General features: G+C 41.2%; 1 pseudogene; it reads left to right on the forward strand.

Moving 5' to 3' along the window:
- The first annotated feature begins 3,502 nt into the window (after positions 1-3,502).
- LOC141738365 (programmed cell death protein 10 pseudogene) lies at positions 3,503-9,751 on the forward strand (annotated as a pseudogene).
- The last annotated feature ends 11,639 nt before the right edge of the window (positions 9,752-21,390 follow it).

Raw genomic sequence — 21,390 nt, forward strand, 5'->3', positions numbered from 1 at the left:
TTAACCTACCCTGACAAAAGCCACTTCTAAACCATGTCCCTAAGTGCCCCATCTACCCTTTTTTTAAACACCTCCAGGGATGGTGAATCCACCACCTCCCTGGGCAGCCTATTCCAATATTTAATAACCCTTTCAGTGAAAAAATGTTTCCTAATATCCAATCTAAACCTCCCCTGACATAACTTGAACCCGTTTCCTCTCGTCCTATCACTTGTCACCAGGGAGAAGAGGTCAGCTCCCATCTCTCTACAACCTCCTTTCAGGTAGTTGTAGAGAGTGATAAGGTCTCCCCTCAGCCTCCTCTTCTCCAGGCTAAACAACCCCAGCTCCCTCAGTTGTTCTTCATAAGGTTTGTCCTCCAGACCCCTCACCAGCTTTGTAGCCCTTCTCTGGACACGCTCCAACACCTCAATGTCCCTCTTGTAGCGAGGGGCCCAAAACTGAACGCAGTACTCGAGGTGGGGCCTCACCAGTGCCGAGTACAGGGGGATGATCACTTCCCTAGTCCGGCTCACCACACTATTCCTGATACAGGCTAGGATGCTGTTGGCCTTCTTGGCCACCTGGGCAAGAAATATGAATGGATTAACTTTGAATATCTCATTGAGCCCTCAGAATGATTAATGAACTACTAAATTTACGGTTTTAAACCCATCTTATTTCTGTGTTATCCAGTGATTGCTTTGCATGTGACCATTCACTGGAGAATGCAATAGTCCTTCCGCCATCACCCAGTTACCCAGTTCTGTGATCGCTTTCACTTGCACACACTTTGTCTGGCAGAACATTTTCAGACATGCTGTGGAGAGTTTGGTACCTAGGCAGGAGTTAAATCAGATGTCTGTGGGTCCAGCTTCTGGCATTTAACTTCAAATATTTGAATAACTCTTTTGGCTTGTGTCTTATTTTAAACTTCTGCAAGTTTAAGTTTAGTCATTTTCACATGTGTTTTGATGAGTTAATCTATGAGGAAATCTAAGGAAGTATTTCTGTGCCCAAAACTAGACATATGCCAAAGTAGCTAGGTGATTCAGTTTCGTAACTAAGCATTTGCCTTCTTTAATATATATATCAGGCATGCATTCAAGCACAAATTAAAAAGTAAACTTTAAATGTCTCTGGAAGTCTGGGATTTTGAAAATCAAGTCTGCAAGTCAATATTACAAGGCATATAGAGTAGATATTCTGTGTACCACTGAAAGGCAGGATTTGTTCATTAGATATATGCAATTAGTCACCTATTCATTTGTCAATGGAAAAAGATTAGACAATTCTAAAGCTAAATTCATCATTTCCTAAACTGAGTGGGTAGGAGAGGTGGAGTGGGTTAGCCTTTACAGATGCCTACCTCTCTTCTTTGGCTGCAGTGGGACCTTAAGTAAGTAGTTCAGTGCTAGTCAGCCACTGTCACCAACTGAAATTTCAGTCTAGCACAAGGATTTCTCAGTACCAGTACATTAAAAGTACCAAGGATGTTCTCTGACACTGAGGTCAGCTGGTATAAAGTGGTTGGTATTCTTACTATTGAATTTATTTTCAGTCTAAAATGCTGCCAAATGCTAAAAGAACTGATGATTGTCATTAATCCCTACATACATGAAGAAACTTTAAGGGAGAGTGCTAGTAGGGCTGCACTAAATGTCTGCCAAGGATCTTTGTAACAATTTAGCAATGTAGAGGATTGTGTTTGAGCACCTAGAAGTGCTCCTTGCACTAATAAAAGCAGGAGTTTAGAAAGAGGCAGTGACAAGACGCTACTGAAATATATGTGTGGGACCAAAGTGGACTGCTGGAATTACAATAAGGGAGGTGAGAGAAAACCTATGTGGTGGTGTGGCAACTGGTGACTAAGGGGACTGGATCCAGTTACCTGTGTGGTCTTTTCCATGCTCAGGTTCTATTTAAATCCAAATTTTTGTGGGACATAAGAAGATTCTTCAACAGAAAATGATGCCACAGACTCTTTTCCAAAATAGAACCACTTTTCACTGGGAAAAACTTTCATCCAGAATAGTTTGTTGTGTACTCAGATCTTTCTTACTAGTTTTGGTTGGTGCAGACACAAAGATGTTGATATACTAGTCAGAAACATAGTCTTTTATCTGAAAGCTCTTAGGAAAACTGAAGTAGTATATTTCTAAGCAACCCTTTTTCAGACCCTGGAGATCAAGACAGTCTGGATAAAATAACAACCAACAAGTTAATTTCTTAGCTTCTAATGTTTCCCTAAACACTGTTTACACTCCCACTCACTGCAAGATAAAATAATTATCTTACTTAAACATTTGCGTTTATCACTTATTACAAAAGTTTGTCCGGTATGTCTCATCTGAATTAACGTGTGGTAAAAACTCCTTATCCAGAAACACTGCCAGTCATAAGCTCAATTCATACGGCTTTTACCATCTGTGAAAGAAGATGTATGTCTGGAAATAAAAGATAAATATGACTCCTGGGGAAAATTAAACTCTAGATTTCCCTTGGTAACAGAATAATTTTACCTTAGAAAGGTAAGAGATCTATTGGTAATATGAAAACTACCAGGCAACAGTAAAGGAGAAGGGTAAAAACAGGTGAAACTAGAAATAGGACTAGTAGGAAACAGAAGGGGAGGCAGTGGTACAGTAAGACCAGGGCTGGTGCCAAGGACATCGTCTATTGTACACCCACGTGCAAGTCTGTTGTGCTCTGTTTCTCAAACTCCTTTTCCTTTTCTTCCTAGAGTAACTTTCAAGATAGTCTTTATAAAATCATATTTTATTGAGTCAGCTGAACCAAATGTATTTTAGAAAGCCACGTGAATTCCTGCCCTATTTCAATTATTTAAGCCACAATATATTATTTAGTGTTCTGTGTGTTCATTTGTTTTTGGGCAATCAATCTATGCATATCAAATAAATGACATTCTGATTTGAGTGCTTTTTTTTAAGATGGTATTAAGGGTTACTCTGGAAAAGAACTTTTAGAGCTCATAAGACTTTGTGTATTCCAAGAAACTATGAATGGCTCTTTCCTGTTTTATATGATAGTTTAATTTCAGTTCTCTCAGGCAAATATATACTGTGCAATGCAAAAGTATCATCTAACTTCTCAGCAGTGTAAATTTAATGAAAGTGGGTTTTATCTGTCTCTTTAAAAAGGGTGGCACACATCCTCCCTAATATGACCCAGAGGTGTCCATCCCTTTCGTTGGGCATTACATGCTCTCTGGGCAGCTACCTGAGCCCAGACGCCTGAATGCTGTGGAAGGGGTCTTGCTGTGGAAGCGGTCTTTGCATGCTCAGGGGAGGAGTTCCTCTTCCTTCCAGTCTGATGGGGACTCTGTTTTCGCACTTTTTGATGCCTGTTTTTATTTCTCATACCACAAGAATGAGACAACGCCTCAACAACTCAACAAATCCGGACAATGCCTGGTGTGTGGTAACAGCGGCGGATGCTTCCTCCTCGCGGGCGCTTCCAGTGGGGCGGTGAAGCCCACTTGAGAGCTCCGCGGGTTGGGGGGGAGGACAATATATTTTCCAAGCTCTTCAAGTATTCTTGCACAACGAGGAAAAAGAAGAAACATTTCAGTGAATGAAGAGTTTTTTGGTTCTATAGTGTTTTCCTTGAGAAGTGGGTCTTTGAATGAGGATGACAATGGAAGAGATGAAGAATGAAGCAGAGACCACTTCTATGGTTTCCACGCCTCTCCATGCTGTCATGTACCCTGTTTTTAATGAGCTAGAAAGAGTAAATCTATCTGCAGCTCAGACACTGAGAGCAGCTTTTATTAAGGCTGAAAAAGAAAATCCAGGTCTCACACAGGACATCATTATGAAAATTATGGAGAAAAAAAGTGTGGATGTGAACTTCATGGAGTCTCTTCTGCATATGGCAGCTGATAATGTAGAAGAGTATATGATTGAAAGAACAGAACCAGAATTCCAAGATCTTAATGAAAAGGCATGAGCATTTAAACAAATTCTTAGTAAGATTCCTGATGAGATCAATGACAGAGTGAGGTTTCTTCAGACAATCAAGGACATCGCGAGTGCAATAAAGGAACTTCTTGACACAGTAAATAACGTCTTCAAGAAATACCAATACCAGAACAGGCGGGCGCTTGAGCACCAAAAGAAAGAGTTTGTAAAATACTCCAAAAGTTTCAGTGATACTCTGAAAACCTATTTTAAAGATATTGAAAAATTTATTTTTTTCAGGGCCAGCCAGCCTGGGTTTAGGAAAGGGAAGTCCTGCTTAACCAACCTGATCTCTTTCTACGACCATGTGACCCACCTTCTGGATGCAGTTTAATAAGGCCAAGTACTGGGTCCTGCATTTTGGTCACAACAACCCCAAGCAACGCTACAGGCTTGGGGAAGAGTGGCTTTAAACTAGATATGAGGGGGGAAGGGGAGATAACTGGGCCCATTAGGAATAAACCCAAGGGAGGCATGCCAGGGCTTGCAGGATGGTGGATTAGTGAGGACACTCACTCTGCCATTTCATTTGAGAGAAGGGACAGACGTTTAGAAATCATGGAAGCACCTGAGAGGGGTCTGGTGGGAAATGGGACCCACACTCAAAAAAAGGTGTTGGAGTCATTAGCACATCTGAAGTGCATCTATACCAATGCACGCAGTATGCGCAACAAACAGGGGGTGCTTGAAGCCATGATGCACCAGGAAAACTATGACATAGTGGCTATCACAGAAACGTGGTGGGATGCCTCACACGACTGGAGTGCCACAATCGATGGCTACAAGCTCTTCAGGAGGGATAGACAGGAAAGGAGCGGTGGTGGAGTGGCCCTGTATGGCCCCTATATCTTCTCTAAGAATGCTATGAGAGCTCCGAAATCAAGTATACTGATGAAGGGGTGGAGGGTGTTTGGATTAGGTTAAAGGCCAATAAAGCTGATATCGCTGTGGGAATCTGCTATAGACCTCCCAACCAAAGCAGTGAGGTGGATGAAGCTTTCTATAAGCAGCTGGGGGAAATCTCGTGGTCACTTGCTGTTGTTCTTGTGGGGGACTTTAACCTCCCAGATATCTGCTGGGAATACAACACAGCAGAGAGGGAACAATCCATGAGGTTCTTGGAATGTGTGGAAGATAACTTCCTCATACAGCTGGTAAGTGAGCCAACGAGGGAAGGTGCCCTCCTGGACCTGCTTCTTGTGAAGAGGGAAGAACTTGTGGGGGAAGTAAAGGTTGGTGGCCATCTAGGGCACAGTGATCATGAGAGGATCAAATTTCTGATTCTTGGGGAAACAAGGAGAGGGGTTAGTAAAACTGCCACCTTAGACTTCCAGAGGGCAAATTTTGACCTGTTCAGAAGACTGCTGGACAAAATCCCTTGGGAGGCTGCCCTGAAGGATATAGGAGCCCAGGAAGGCTGGACATACTTCAAGAGAGAAGTCTTAAAGGCACAGGAGGAGGCTGTCCCCATGTGCCGTAAAACAAGTAGGCGGGGAAGGAGACCAGCCTGGCTAAATAGGGACCTTTGGCTGGACCTCAAGAACAAAAGGAGAGTCTATCACCCCTGGAAGAGGGGGCAGGTCTCTCATGAAGACTATAAGGATATAGCGAAGCTATGCAGGGATAAAATTAGGCGAGCCAAAGTGCAGCTAGAGCTCAACCTAGCTACAGCTGTTAAGGGTAACAAAAAATGTTTCTACAAATTCATTAACAACAAAAGGAGGATTAGGGAAAATCTCCCTCCCTCACTGGATGCAGAAGGAAACATAGTCACAAAGGATGAGGAAAAGGCTGAGGTGCTCAACGCCTACTTTGCCTCAGTCTTTAGCAGTGGAACTAGCTGTTCCCTGGGCACCCAGCCTCGTGAGCTGGGAGACAGGGAGGGGAAGCTGAACGAGGTCATCACAATTAAAGAGGAAGTGATCAGTGACCTGCTACACCACTTGGATGCACACAAGTCTATGGGACCAGATGCGTTGCATCCAAGAGTACTGAAAGAGTTGGCAGATGTGCTCGCCAAGACACTTTCCATTATTTACCTGAAGTCATGGCTAACTGGGGAGGTCCCAATGGACTGGAGGGTAGCAAATGTAGCACCCATCTATACAAAAGGCAGAAAGGAGGATCCAGGAAACTATAGGCCTGTCAGTCTGACCTCGGTAGCAGGGAAGGTCATGGAGCAGATCATCTTGAGTGCCAGTACAACTCATATAATGGACAAGCAGGGGATCAGGCCTAGTCAGCACGGGTTTATGAAAGGCAGGTCCTGCCTGACGAACCTGATCTCCTTCTATGACAAGATGACCCGATTATTGGATAAGGGAAAGGCTGTGCACATTGTCTACCTAGACTTTCGAAAAGCATTTGACACTGTCCCCCGTAGAATTCTCATGGAAAAAAATGGTGGCTCATGGCCTGGATGAGCATACGATCTGCTGGATCAAGCACTGGTTGGATGGGCGGTCCCAAAGAGTGGTGGTCAATGGAGTTAAATCCAGCTGGCGGCCGGTCACAAGTGGTGTTCCTCAGGGCTTGGTGTTGGGAACACTTCTGTTGAACATCTTTATTGATGACCTTGATAAGGACATAGAGTGTATCATCAGCAAGTTTGCAGATGACACGAAGTTAAGTGGGAGTGTTGATCTAGATGAGGATAGGGAGGGTCTACAGAGAGACTCAGATAGATTGGACCGATGGGCCAATGCTAATGGAATGAGCTTCAACAAGGCCAAGTGCTGGGTCCTGCACTTGGGCCACAACAACCCCATGCATCGCTCCAGGCTTGGGGAAGTGTGGCTGGAGAGCTGCCTGGCAGAAAAGGACCTGGGGGTTCTAATTGACAAGCGGCTGAACATGAGCCAGCAGTGTGCCCAGGTGGCCAAGAGGGCCAATGGCATCCTGGCTTGTATTAGAAATAGTGTGACCAGCAGAAGGAGGGAGGTGATTGTCCCCCTGTACTCAGCACTGGTGAGGCCACACCTTGAGTATTGTGTCCAGTTCTGGGCACCTCAATATGAGAGAGATATCGAGGTGCTGGAGCAAGTGCAGAGGAGGGCAACGAAGCTGGTGAAGGGCCTGGAGAATAAATCTTATGAGGAGCAATTGAAGGAGCTGGGACTGTTTAGTTTGAGGAAGAGGAGGCTGAGGGGAGACCTCATCACTCTCTACAACTACTTGAAAGGCCATTGTAGAGGGGTTGGTGCTGGTCTCTTCTCACAGGTCATTAGTGATAGAACAAGAGGGAATGGGTTCAAGCTGCAGCAGTGTAAGGTTAGGGTGGACATTAGGAAAAACTTCTTGACAGAAAGAGTGGTCAGACACTGGGATAGGCTGCCCAGGGAGGTGGTGGAGTCACCATCCCTGAGTGTGTTTAAGAGTTGTTTAGATGTGGTGTTAAGGGATATGGTGTAAGGGAGAACTTTGTAGAGTGGGGTTGATGGTTGGACTCGATGATCCCAAGGGTCTTTTCCAACCTAAATGATTCTATGATTTTATGAAGGCTGTGGACGTTGTCTATCTGGACTTTGGTAAGGCCTTTGACACCGTCCCCCATAGCATTCTCCTGGAGAACCTGGCAAATCATGGCATAGACAAGTGTACTCTTCGCTGGGTTAAAAACTGGCTGGATGGCCATGCCCAGAGAGTTGTGATTAATGGGGTGAAATCCTCTTGGCGGCCGGTCACCAGTGGTGTCCCTCAGGGCTCAGTTTTGGGGCCAGTTTTGTTTAATATCTTTATCAATGATCTGGATGAGGGGATTGAGTGCACCCTCAGTAAGTTTGCAGATGACACCAAGCTAGGTGGGAGTGTTGATCTGCTTGAGGGTAGGAAGGCTCTACAGAGGGCCCTGGACAGGCTGGATCGATGGGCCAAGGCCAACTGTATGAGGTTTAATAAGGCCAAGTGCCTGAGGGGAGAAACAGGTGGGTGTTGGCCTCTTCTCCCAAGTGAATAATGACAGGACCAGAGGAAATGGTCTGAAGTTGCGGCAGGGGAGGTTTAGATTAGACATTAGGAAGAATTACTTTACTGAAGGAGTGGTCAGGCACTGGAACAGCCTGCCCAGGGAGGTGGTCAAGTCATCATCCCTAGAGGTATTTAAGAAATGTCTAGATGTGGCGCTTCAGGGCATGTTCTAGTGGCAGAGATTGTAGGTTGTTTGTTTATGGGGTTTTGGGTTTTTTTTTTGTGTATATAGTTGGACTCGATGATCTCAAAGGTCCTTTCCAACCATGAAGATTCTATGATTCTATTCTGTGATTCTACGTGGCAGTAATGGAGATCAAATGCACCAAAAAGCAACAAGACCAGATTTCCAGGCTTAAAACCTGTAAGGAAATTTCCATTTCGGTGTAGCTGTGGAAAATGGAGGACCTCTGGCTACTGGGAGAGCAAAAGGGTCTTTCAGGGCAAGCACACGGAAAGACACTGACACCAGGATCTGGAATATCGTGGTGAGAGGAGGAACATGGCAAGAACTCATGGGGTAACTGATGGGACAGTGGGACACCTGTGGTCACTTTGGACAGGGACAGGACAACAAAGGAGCATTCATGTGGAGCAACATCAAACACTGCCCACTGTCTTTCCTTACAAGGGAGTATTTAGACCTAAGGCAAGGCAAACTCTTCTACTGTTATATCCTCTTACAGCGACTATTAGTCCTGCCATGAATAGTGAAACTACATCTTAGAGGTGTCTATCCTGGAAATTTCCATGCTGTAAAGTCCGCAGACAGATTTTGTTGTCATTCAGAGAAAGTGATTGCAATTTAGAAAATTCCTGTAGCAGGGTAGTATTTTCTTCCTAGGTTTAGGAAAAAAAAAAAAGCCAAACCAGTTTGACTTGTGGTAGACTTGAAAGTGTTATGATTGGACTTGATGATTTTAAAGGTATTTCACAACCTCAGTGATTCTATGAGTTGTAAGGCAGACAATAGCGTGAGAGTAAGTCAACCACTTTTCTTGGAGAAAAGGTTTATCAGAGGAGAAAACTGACAGGATGCAAAATCAATAAGTTAGAAAAACCTAACCAAAAATCGCACTTCATGCATTTCATGTGAGGTTGTGGGCCAATGGTAACTGGGTAACCATGTTTTATTAAAGAAAAACTAATAGCTGTATTTTTTAGTAGATCCTGCTGTCTTTGCCAGATGGCAACAAAATAACAAGCAACACTGCTGATGGAAGCAAGAAAATAGGGACATGTGCACCTGCTCTTCCTACTGCTTCAGAGATAAAATATTACTCATTTTGCCAACCATGACTGCATTAAGTGACAGTTTTGCCATGAGAAATCATCACTTGCTTTTTATGGCTTAAATAAAAATATAATTCTCCTCTGATAGCCTGAGACACTGCATAGTTACAGAGTAAACATCCTGTATGCTTCCAAATGCTGGCCTGTTTGGTTACTAAAATCCTTTGGAGCTATACCAAGAGGCACATGGCAATTCCACCTTCATCTGTGCCCTGTCTTTGACTTCTGTGGTTTCTGGAAAGCTTGGGAATTGAAGTTGTTTCTTTTTTCCTCTTCCTCATGTTTTTCTTCTTTCAGTCTGTATATACTTCCTTCCTTTCAGCTTTTTTGGGATCATTTCTTTTCAATAAAACATCAGAGAGCAATAACTTTTTTATTGTGAAGTATCAGGGCTGCTCTAAACGTCTTTCCTTGTGGGTCTCTGGTATTTCATCAGCAGTTTCCTAAACTGGTGTATTTTTCCCTATTCTGTCTTTAAGTGTCTGAACATTGCTGAGAATCTATCACTAAAGGTATCTCAGGTATTGAGATAGCCAAAGCCACAGAAAGGCACCCGCAGAGAATTTCCAGCAACTAATTCCCATAGATTCCAGTGGCATCCTGTGACCACGGTGTTTCTAAATACATTATGAAGCCCTTCTAGTGATCTAAAAATCTATTTTACTGACACTTAGTATTGAACCCTTGGCTGGGCTAGTCTATCTATATTTGACTGTTAGTATATAGACTATATTGATAGGCTATTGGCATATCTATATTTGACTTCATAGGTATAACTGTTCATTTTTTATCTCATATTTGTACTTATGGTTCTCACAGTCCAACCTCAATCCCTGTCTAAGATTGCATGCTAGTGTCCAGTTTCACTGCTTTATAACCTCACAGGCGTTAATGTTTAGGTACATGGAATTAACTGCTTCTGTGAGAAGTAAACCACTATTCACACCAGCTGAGTGCATATGGTCATGTTTTCCTTTCTATCTACAAGGATATGAATAAGCTTACTGTCTCACAGCAAAATGGCTAATCCTTCCACTGAATTTGCAGAGTCTTATTCTTTGCCATTGGAGCCTACACTTTCAGTTCACATGGATAAATGGTGGTATGCTGTCAATGTCTGGAGCACTTGCCAGTGTGTCGGGCACTTTTTTTAAACACTAAAGAGTCTTAAAATTATTTTTTTACACCATCTCTGACACATATCAATCTGTCACGTCTTACAGAAACTCAAGATCTAGTAAAGTGTGCTTTCTGGTCTCAGCAAAACAATGTCAACCTTAATGCCTACTGTGCTGTAATAAAACTATCCCTGCTTCCATCTCAGTTTATTGACCTCTTTCCAAGTAGAAGTACAAAACAGCAGTAGTAAAGAATAACAAGTAGTAAAGAAGAAATATAGAAAAGCATACATTTAATTTAATTGTTGGCCTGATGGCTGTGTACCTGAATGGAAATTATTCTGGTATCCAAGCCTTCATTTTAAATGAAACCAGGAGCCTCCTTTCTAAACTCCTGCAGATGGTGAAGCTTTATTGAGCCAAACAATATTTTCTTTTAATAGCAATACCATTCTGTTGCAGATAGCAAGTTGTATGCTTTAGAGAGAAAGTAAGTGATTGAGCCAACCTCCTCACTCGGAGGGCTGCTTTGGGTCACCGCTGATCAACCTCTGTGAGGAGGATGAGGTAGACACAGTGGATTAAAATGGTTCTTTTTGTTACTCCAAAGTAAGTTCTGTCCTGCTGGTGGCCATGGGGATTTGCTGCTATCAGTCTAGAGCAATTTTAAGTGGAATCCTGAAGGGATATTTTTTTTTCCCCATGGTAGGATCAGAGTTAATGCTTACTGATTCTGTTCAAATCAGAGTGATTTGAAATGAATGCTGTTAGGTTCAGAGGTCAGTATAACTATCAGCTGAATTGGCACAGACATCTTGTGGAAAAAGGATGTTAAAGTGGCCATATTTGGACTTTCTGAAACATTTAGAAAAACATGAAGAAAAAACAATGAAGGCAAAACGTTAATGAAAGCTGTCAAACTGTTGGGTTTTCTCCTCTATTTGGCCATGGAAGATCACACCAAAATGTCCTGATTCAAAACAGCTACTTTATTTCTCAGTTCCACAGATGAGGGCAGCTCCATTTTGACATGCTTCTGGGATGGGAAAAAATGAGGTGAGAGCTGTTTTGTGAAGCCTCTACTGCTGGGGTACAGAAATATCTGATTTGATCAGTACACAATTTTGAACAGCATCAAGCCTTTCATTACACTTCTTTTGGGTGAATAATTAGAAAAAAAAAATTCCTTTGGTTAGTATAGTCTGAACTTCCTTCAACTGGCATTTGAATGGCTCTTTACCTGATGGTCTATGAATTCAAGAAGGTAGGAGGGAGACGACGTGCTCAAAATGTCACAGGAGGCATGATTGCTGTGGCTTGTGCACTCTGTACAATTTCCTAGCCTGAGACATCTTCCTTCTTTCTTCTTTAGAAGGAATCTCTTGGAAAACTAAAAAATCTTCTCTCTTGATTCTGTAACTAGAGTCTCGCTACAAAGTTTTGAGAGTCAAGAAAGCTGTAAGTTGAAGACATTCATGGTCTTATACCACAGGAATCATCCCTAACTATGAGAGTAACTTAAAAACAACCCATTGAACAGAACTCTATGTTTTAACCTCTCCGCACAGCAAAGCAGCAAAGCTACTCATTTGATTCCACCTGCTTCCCTTGCTGTCACACTGGCTGGCACTTGACCCCAGCACTGTTCAGCAGTGGTTCCCTGAGCACAGCCTACCTTGCCTGCAGAAGCTGGCAGAGCTGATGCTGTTTTGGACCCTACTCCTTCCCACGTCCACCTCAGCCATGGCTCTGGTCCAGGGCTGATAGGACTGGCGCAACCCTCTGGGTTTGCCTGAGCCTTGCAGGTGTCTCTGCACTGTACTCCACCGTGCTCCCTGCTCCGGAGGCATGGTGCAGAGGTGTGGGAGACAGCAAGTACCTCGCAGAGCTTGTGCACCTGGTCTCTATGCTTGTGCCTTATTGGAGAAAGGTGTTTCACCATGCGCTGTAAGCTTGAGCTCTTGGATACATCAAACGTGCGGTATTTCACTGTGGTTAGAGTGCGTGGCTGTTCAAACTCCCAAGCGCTGAATTCATGCTGGAAAAATGTCAAAAAGTGTTAATCATGTTCTATTATGTGCAGATACTCTTGAAAAAAAGGGTCAGACAATTCTGCTTTCAGGAAACTAAGCAATGTCCATAAGACAGATTTCAAAGCAGAACATTCCACTGCAGGTGCTGCTGCAATACACATTTCAACCTGGGACTGAAAAGCAGTGTGAGAATTGCTTTTACAGGTCATTATGAATTAAAAAAAAATATAATCAAATCATTGTTTGTGGACATTTCTCACACAAGGCTGAGGAGGGGATTGTTGGTAACACATCCAAACACAAATACTGTGTTAGGTTCCTATTTACACAAGAATAACATTACAAAGGTATATGTAACATACCATTTGTGATCATGTTAATAAACGGTAAAATCCAGGTGAACAAGTGCTGAAGGGATGCTTTGTATAACTTGTACTTGACTTAGTGTCACAGCTACGTACAGTAGCTCATTTAGAATAAACAGCTACTGTACAATACTACAAAATACCATATAGCAGATCGATGCAATGAACTAACATTGTTATATTCAGCAGACATGTTCTGTAAAATTTAATTAAATTTAGTCTTATGATAACTATATTTTTTGTAACTTGTTTTGAAGGAAACTTAAAATTTGCATAATAAAATCCAATAGGAGGAAAAGCTTTTGATGTGAATTTTCCTGAGAGCTTACTGGTTTACTATCTTTAGAAAACACATCTGCGTTAATATATTTCCATTGGCTTTATGCTCATCCATATAAATAATTGCTCATATACAAGTAACCAAGCAGTCAATACTGTGAGCCCCTGCCCATGAAGGGGCTCTTCAAAGGCAGCAAGTTCTGATGAAATCAAACTAAAAGAAGTACTTAAAGAAGTATCAATTCTAAAGGATAAAGGATTTATATTTGCTACCTGGAACTCAGAAGCATCGGAGTTATGAGATAAAATAACTTGTAAAGCTATGTACTTTGCCTTGGGACAATGGAGAGAGAAATCTACATGTGAGATGGAGAAGTTTGGTTCTCATCTCTGACCCTATTGGAGCAGTACATCAACAGAATTACACAGAATAAAGAAGAGCATTTCTAATCCTGAAATGCACACGGTCTTCACTTCATCATTGTGCTGGTCCTATGCCCAGGCTGGTCAGTCCCATGGGGACACCTCTTACGTATGAAGTTAACCATATGGAGGATGAAGACTTCTGAGAGACTTCTATGTGCAAACCTGTCTTTGCCTTTCCTTGATGGACTGTAGGCAGTGAAACATGTCTCTCTTCACATTAGGTCTGTGTCTAAACTCCTGTTACAGTAAAAGGAGCTCTAAGCAGCATGTTCAGTAGAGTCAACAGAACTAGTCAGCTCACCCTAAAACAGACACCTATATGTGACTAAATAGTCTTGCAAGCTCTACTGACTGTATGTGCTGAGGGTGCAGTTAATTTGTCCAAATAAATGCATCTAATATCTGTCATGTGACAGGGCATTCTCTCTGGCCCCCACCTCCTCCTTTGGAAGATCACAGGTCTCCCTCTTGTCCTGTGTTGTATCTGCCTGACCTAGGATGTGCTAGGCAGGCCAGGGTGCCTCAGAGGTCTACATTTAGGCAATTGAATTGGAACGTATTGTCTTTAATGACTAACACACAGTTTAGATACTACTGAAGTCAGACACATTCAGGTGCCTATAGCCTGAGGCGGAATCTCATTTTAGGTACTATTATAAAAAATTTGCAGTTATAGACATCTTTAAGGACAAATACTTATTTCATGCATGTTAGAGACACCCTTTCACGTCTAGCATGCGTTGCCTTTTGCCTGCTTTAGTTTTTTGCCTGAGGAGAACTGAGCTGTGCCCAAGGGCCTACTCTTTTCCTGCTCATGAAAAGAATTTAATGAATCAAAATCAGCTTTTGAAACCTACAGTGTGGATGTCCGAAGCTACCCACCCCGTGTGTGTCTGCATGCAGCACTGTGTTTATGGACTGAATTGGCCAGAAGTCACGGAGGTCAGTTTCTCCGTTGGTGCTGTGCGACTGGAGAAATCCTGCAGAGTCCAGGATCAGCCCGAGCTTTGTCACTGACACAAAGGGGGAAAAAAGACTAACACAAGAAATATGGTGCAGTGCTGAAAGAAATACACTTAGGGGAAATTATTGAAAGACTGCAAACTATCTCCTAAATTAGCTCTCTTTTAATTGCTACTTGTTTTTAGCACTACAACAAAGAATCAGTATTTGTATGCGACACAGACAAGCATCCCAAAGCTATCAGCTCTATAAAGATTAGGAGACCAATTAATTTTCCTCCTCTCTAAAGCAAGTATAGAAGTGGTGTTATCAAAATTACCACTTTAACAGATTGTACGTCACAATGAAAGCTGATAAAAATCTAATACAAAAAACTATTTTAATATACTGCTGCTGCAATATGCTGTTATTGTTTAGTATCCAATCTTGAAAATAATCAGTAGATTATCACAATCGCTTTGAGCACAATTTATGCCAAATGACAGTTAAGGAGACTGAAAGTGTCAAAAATCAGACTCGCAGTGTGTTTAGATTGTTTTTTTATTAAAGGTATTAAAAAGATTATATGCCCTGGCAGGACAGGGGGATAAATTACTTCCTGAATTAATTTTCTGATGAAATATTCTAATGAAAGCTGTTAATTTTGAAGTTTAAAGTTCCTGGTATTCCTGCAAATATTAGAGTAATTTTACAAAACTTATTCATAAGCATTAGTTCTTTAAGTGTTCTATTTCTTTGATAGACCGTATACAAACAATTAAGGAAAGAACTGTTTCTCTTGCCTTGAATGGTCAAATATGACTCTGAAATGTAACTGGTAGAGTCATAGATCCTAATGCTTTTTAGTTTGCTATAAAAATTATCATAGGGATCACCTAATAATAGAAAAAAGCAATCAATAGTATTCAACTGCAATCCACTAATCTATTCCAATACCTGGGTACCCAGCAGGGAATTGAACTGACTTTTAGAAAATAAAACTACAAGATCAGACAATTCGAGAGATATTTCTTGTCTGTGAAAAACTCCTTAGTCATTCTGTTGTAAACATTGTAGGCATGACAATTCTGGGGTACAAATCCCACGTTTTGTGCAGTGTGTCTAAGAACATACAACACACATGGATAGTTAAACGAAGTGTATTAATTTTAAGAGGAAAATAAAACCCATCTGCCTGTAGATGTGATTGGGTTTGAAAAGTTCTTAAAAAACTCATATGAAAATAAGCCAGTGTTTGACTGACACTTCCTTCCACAGTCACACACACATCACATGGAGTGCAACCTGAGCATCACACGTCTGTCCCAGCCTAAGACACTGACACTCTTGTCACCCACCTCTGCACAACCAAGCAAGACTGCTTGCCTTTTCTCTTCAACGTTTTGATTTCTCTTCAGCTTTCTGATTGATATTTTGATTCTCTGTATCCTCAGCTCCTACGTTCTCTCAGGTCTTCTAAGCTCCCTCTGCTTGATTAACTACATATATGCCTGAGGTCAATTTATCTTGATTGCTCATATCTGTAGTGCAGTGGGAGGAAGGCCCAGCACTAGACTTTTTAGCCAATGACTCCAAAGGGAGCTCTAAAAGTTTTCCTTAATCATCTCACAAGGCCTATGAGAAATAAATAGATATTTTTATCTCTAAGATGCTATAGTTTGTATTTTATCAGGGAAATATGCAATGATGTCAAAGTAAAAAATACACTTTCTCTTGTTTGAAATCAGTAATGGTGACTTATTACAAACTAAGAACTTTATTCTGGATAGTTTAAGTCAGTAAGGTGTTTTCCAGCATTGCTGGAGTAGAATGGCTGTAAAAGAGTTAAAATTAAAAAACTTTTGAGTAACTTGATTTCACAGAGTAGCCTAAGATTTTAAGATGTTCTTTGTTCCGGTTTGTAGTAAAGCCCTTACGTTTAAAATAAACCAAATTAAAATCAACCTCAGAAAAGAGGAAACAAGCAAAATCTTTTTTTGAAAGACTTTGAATAAATTAGTTTTGACTCAAAAGTTCTCCCAGATGGGTCTGAGGACCTGGAAGCCACTCGTCCCTGGCTGAGCTGGACCTGTCCTGTTTCTGGGCCAGCTGGCTGCTCAGGCTACCTGACTCTCCAGTGTCAGGGCAGTAAGGAACATTTCCAACACAGGTTCTTTGAAATCAATATATTTCCACAGGATATTATGCTTTAGACAAATCAACATTTGCCTATCAGAAAAGCTTTCCATTGGAAAATATCCAACTGGCCTTTTTTCAGATGACAACTACTATCTGGAAAAAAAGACAGGGTGGTATCTCTAGCTTATATCTGAGATCTTCATCCAAGTGACAGAATTTGAGAGTTCTGCCTGCCAAAGTCTTCAGAAAAAATCAAATACAAGACTATACCCAAATGAGTACTAGTGGCTCAGCGTAGGACATAAAATTTGGTTTCTTTGGCACAATAGTAAGAACTTTACTGTATTTGTACGACAGTGTTCTTCATGTTGCTAAATGAAGGACTGTACAGACAAAATTTTAGAGCAGTGGAAGGTTGTTCTATCTGGCCATCATTAGAAAAGTGGCTGCAGCTGTGCCTGTGACTGGACACCAGTGAGATTAATCAGCTGAACCACTGACATCTGGTTATAGGAAAACTACAACTAGGACATGGAAAACCAGCTGGAATATAAAATCTGAAGTGCTCACAAAGGCTCATAATTCATCTTTCAGTCAGAAGAAAATAAAGAGGTTAATACAGATGTGCATATGCACAGGAAGAATAAACAAGAAGCAGACATGACTTGGTACATGCTAGAGGCACAAGCTGCTCAGTGCAAATGTGCACATTCCCCATTTGTAGCTTTTCGTCTTGCGTCTCCTTTTCTTCCTAGTGAAGACATCCTGCAATTGGCAGGTTCATCCATTTCTTTATTTCAGTTTCTTTTTTCTTTTTTTTTTTTTTTGTTAATAGATCAGTTCCCCTTTCAGCCTCTTCTGTCTGTGACGAGTGTCCTGACACAAAGTGATGAAACCACTGCCTGCAGAGTCTGACCAAACAAGGGAGTATTAAAGAGCATCCACAATGATGAGAAACTTTAGTTTTTGCTGGTGACCACAGGATCGCTACAAGATCTATGCAATTCATGTATTCCAGTCAAGCCCTCAAACACGGCACTAGTGGTGGGTAGGCTGGTGCCACATAGAACTGAATACAACCTGTTAGGTCTTCTGGGCTTGTTGTAGAGAATTTTATCCGTGTATGTGAAAACCGTACTTTCCCTGTAGTCACAGTGCGAGTGCCCAGAGCTCTGAAGCCCCTGCATTTTGGATTCAATGAAAGCTGCAGCCTTTTGCAAGCAGCCACATAGAGGGTGGATTTCAGTCTCATTTTTCTTGACAATTATTTCCCACGCAACCGACACAAAGGTCTTAAAGAGAGGATTTGGGGCTGAAAGTTTGTGATCTGAAACTATATTTGGTAACAATTGGACCTTAAAGTGTCTAGTTTCAAAGACAGGGCCGATGAACAAGTGACACAGAGTGACACGTCCCCAGCGTTATCTGCTATCTGGCCTCTTGCGAAGTGCTAGTGCCTCCACTTCTAACTCCAGGCTTCAAGTTTAAAGGTTTGGGACCAGAGCCTCGCACGTACATGAGCCTCACACGTACAGTTCTGCTCAAGTCTAGGAGTGAATCATCCAAGAGCTGACACACTGGCCGTACCAGTCCCTAAACCAAATATATGTTAAATACCATTACTCGCTTAACCTAGGAGAAAGCTCTGAAGCTCAATATACTAAAGTTCATCTTAAACCCTTTCAGAGGCTATAAAAAAATTGAGGGAAATATTTTTGAACAGTCACAGTTTTGCTCTTAAGTCTTTGAAAAAAATATCCAGACAGTTCTTGATAAAGAGTTGAATCAGATAGGGTGGTTTCTTCTGCATTTGTAATAATTTTGTGGGTATAAATCAGTTTTTTTGTCCTGTTTTTGGCGAGGAAGACAGATGGATATGAAGTCTCTATGTGCTTCACATAGTTATGCTCCTATAAATATCTTCAGATATAAATATCCAATAGCATAACAGAAATGGTAAAATGACTGTCACTGATGGAGAAGAAGTTAATATACATTAGTATGTATACAAACACACACCCATACACAAGTGTATGCACAACAGAGTAGATAATATGTATGAAAACGAGAAGAAATTTCATATTTGATTTTTTCAGACACCAGTTTATGTTGCTAACCAGAAATCCTTTGGCAATTCTCTTCAGAACAACAAATTACTTTTGAAGAACCCTATGTTGATAAACACTTGATAAATGAATAATGTATTCTTGTCAGCAGCAGGACACATACACTTATTAAATTATGAGCTTCTGCAGAAATTAATTTGAGATGCAAGTTACTGAAAGCTGATTTTGTTGGTAATAGCTAATAATTCTCATAACCTAGTGGGCAAGTAAAATGCACTAAATTACATTTTGGAGGCACAAAAATATTTTTTTCCTTCTGAATAATGTTTGTAAATATGAATTTTAAAATAAACTTGCTAAATGAAGCAACCAAGTGGATATTCAAAGGACGCCATACTAACTATGAAATATTAATGCAACAAAAAAATTGAAACAGCTGTAATCATGGAAGGACTTATGTTTATGTTTGAAGTTAACTTTTAATTTTAAGCCTATTTTAGAACGACAGATTACAAGGTAAAGCTGGGAAAGTTAGTGGAATGTACACTTTTCAGTCACACCTGAACTTTCATGCTGGTGAAATAAAAAGATGTAGGAGTTTTGATTTGTATTGAAAGAGACATTTAAGAGAGATGAAACTTTGAGATGAATTGACCCCTCATCTCTGACTAAACTCAGCTGCAAAATGGCATGACCTAGAAATGCCAGGCTATTTAATCTGGTTTAGCAAAGAATGGTCCCCGAGGAAATGGCATGATGGGAGCTGGCATGCTGCCCAAAGGAGGTGCCCAGGGACCACCTCAGCGCATCAGTTCCTTCAGCATGCAGACTTTCACTGGTGCTGGTTCCCTCCAGAGGCTATTGCGGGGTGGGACTGGCAGCCTCTAAAAAAGAAGAGATTTGAATTGCTTATCTCAGGCCACAAAACTGTAGATCGCTCAGGGTAGTAACTTATACGTTGCCTTTCACTTAACTGTAACCTGTAGGAGAGCTTCTAATGCTAACTTGGAGGTTTGCTGTTTTCCTTGCCCGTGCGTTCCAGTGGACATCTACACATTCATGTTTCATCTGAATTCCCATCACTTTGTCATCAATCTCCTGGCTCATTCATTGTCTTTCCATACTTAGAGAGCCCACTGGTGTTCTCTCTCTGTGAAAGCATGGTTCTAGTTTAATCAAATTACCTCTCAGTTATCTATCAAGTTTAGTAGCATAAACCGCTCTTGTGTTCAGATTTTAAGATGAGAAAAGGTCTGTCTGTGATGAAGCAGCTATAGTTACAGTAGCCCTAACCTTCATTGCAACTTGTAATCTCTAGTATAAATTTTAGAGGTTTCCACCAGTGTACCTATTCAACCAAGCAAATCTGGGGATTTAAAAATTAACCCTTCCCTTACTGCTGTGCAATTAAATAGATAGATATAGTCCTATTACAGAACTAATCTCATATAGCTCCAGAGTGCTGCTCTGGATCACTCAATTACAAAATTAGGCCTGGTTCTTTAACAGGAAATTAGATATTATTGCATAAAAGTTCTCCCTCTTGCCTCTGAAGGAAATAGGAAACAGACAAGATGTTTTTTCCTCTATCACAAGATAGTTATTCCTATGTTTACCAACACTTTTTACTATTCAAATCTAATTTAGGGACATCCATTGCTTTTTCACTATAGCCGGTACAGGACTTTATGAGAAAAGCCCTTCAGATCTGTCATCAGCCAAGGAATCCTTTAGTCAGAACTCCAAACCTTTCTTTGATATGAAGAGGCCGGTCACATTGCAGAAAATTTATCTGCTGATACCATTTCTGTTATGCTTTTAGCAAAACACCAAAGGTCAAAAGCAGCATAAAACATACAGCATTTTTTAAAAAGTATGAATGTATTAATAATAAAATTCCTAGATGTGACCTGCTCTGGTATGAGGTTGAAGAGCTCTGAAATGCCATTTCTGAAGGAAGAACCTCCCCAACACTGTCCTTTTGGAGTTGAATCTAATAGCTCATAAATTGGCACTTTTCTGATCTGAATTTCCATTTTCACAATTGCAAAGTGGGAGGTTTCAGAACAGTGCTATTAGAGAGAACATACATACCATAGCCTGAAAATAATTTGTTTGCTTTTAATAATATTTGATTACTTTTCAATTATAAAATATGACATGGTACACTAATACACAATGTATTTTTTAACATTGGAGAGATGAAATATAGGAGAACAAAGGGATGATTGGTCTTGTGAATATGCAAAACTGGATTTAAGTGTCAGCAGAGTAATCTAATTGGAAAGAGCAGCTGTTTTCCCTTTAAGGCAAACATGTAAAGCAACAGATGTGACCCAGCATGTACAGAATAACAAAAAAAAAACCCAAACCTTTAAAAAGCTTACACTTCTACTGCAAAAAAGATTTCACAAGAAGTTCTCTTCAAATCTATGATTCTGTAGGGAAATTTAAAGTTAAATGCTTACATGTGGTTCTTTTGATGGGACATAGAAACAAGAGGCAAAGGGCAGGGCAGAAGGGGAGGGGAGGGGAGGAGAGGAGAGGAGAGGAGAGGAGAGGAGAGGAGAGGAGAGGAGAGGAGAGGAGAGGAGAGGAGAGGAGAGGAGAGGAGAGGAGAGGAGAGGAGAGGAGAGGAGAGGAGAGGAGAGGAGAGGAGGGGAGAGGAGGGGAGAGGAGGGGAGAGGAGGGGAGAGGAGGTCTCCAAAAAGATACTATGAACAAGATACTGAGCCAGCCTTGCTAAACGACTTTCTTAACCAAGATTTCAAGCAAAATGGAAGGAAGCCAAATAGAGTACAGGG

This window comes from Larus michahellis, chromosome 2, assembly GCF_964199755.1.
Source record: "Larus michahellis chromosome 2, bLarMic1.1, whole genome shotgun sequence".
In the NCBI taxonomy this organism is placed as follows: Eukaryota; Metazoa; Chordata; class Aves; order Charadriiformes; family Laridae; genus Larus; species Larus michahellis.